The following is a 1,048-nucleotide window of genomic DNA, read 5'->3' on the forward strand; positions in this document are numbered from 1 at the left end:
CACCACTGAGCTATCTTCCCAGCCCCAGTGAGGGTTTTCCAGAGGAACACAACCAATTGTCTGTAGTTATGAGGTTCATAGTAATGTGTCAGTCAGCAGAGGCAGGCTGTTCCTTGTTCACCGGACTCCACAGGTGCTTGTGGAGTTTAAAGAGATCAAGGGTGATATAAAGCATAAGAAAGCATTTTGCAAGCAAAATTGTATCCTCTGTGCCAGGAACACTGCCCAGTCCTTTTAAAATTCCAGACCAAAGTTGAAAAATGACTCATCTTACCCAGCTGATGGACAGTGAAGTTTCCATAGCCTTTGCCTTCTACACAACAATTATTACAAAAATGACATTTGTGAGTACTGCAACTTTAGATTAACAAAAAAGTTTTTCATCAACCCAGAAGACTGTGAAGACTTTGACAAAGAGAATGGCAAGAAGTATCTTCAAACAGATGAGAGAGTGGAGTGCATTTGAAGAGCTCACCTGAACGACCTGGAAAATATTGTGCCATTTGTTGATAATGGCCTTCTGTATTCCCTGAGCAGTCCAGACTTCTCCACAGCCTTCCTGCACTCCAGAATCTTTGTTGGAACTTGGATCTACCACATGGTGGCTTATCTGCTGCCCCTTCCTTCACAAAACAGGGGTCTGATTTTCTTTTTTAGATCTGGAGTTACTTTTTCAATAGCTTATAGCTTGCTGAAAAATAGATTATATCTGTAAAGGGTATCATATGCTGTGTCACCCATCTGGTTTTTAAGTCACCATCTTTTAGCATACAGTATAATGAATATTTTGGGGGACTGAGGTGGTGTCACTGATATCTTTTATTTTTGTTATATGTTTATACTAGAAAATTTACTTAAGTGTTTTGTCTCATTCTTAAGTACTTCACTGTGAATTTTGATTATGTTATAATTTGTAGCATTTAATGTTTTATAGTATGAGTCTACAAAGAATAATTTCATGCCTGAGAAACAAGTTTCAATACTACTTAAATAGGTTTCAGAAATAGAGAATTTAAAGAATGAAAAAAAAATAATGTGTCAGTCAATG

At 37.3% G+C, this 1,048-nt stretch overlaps 1 pseudogene; it reads left to right on the forward strand.

Moving 5' to 3' along the window:
- The first annotated feature begins 260 nt into the window (after positions 1 to 260).
- Positions 261 to 715, forward strand: LOC101592487 (annotated as a pseudogene).
- Positions 716 to 1,048: the final 333 nt, after the last annotated feature.

This window comes from Octodon degus, unplaced genomic scaffold, assembly GCF_000260255.1.
Source record: "Octodon degus isolate 3935 unplaced genomic scaffold, OctDeg1.0 scaffold00014, whole genome shotgun sequence".
NCBI lineage: Eukaryota > Metazoa > Chordata > Mammalia > Rodentia > Octodontidae > Octodon > Octodon degus.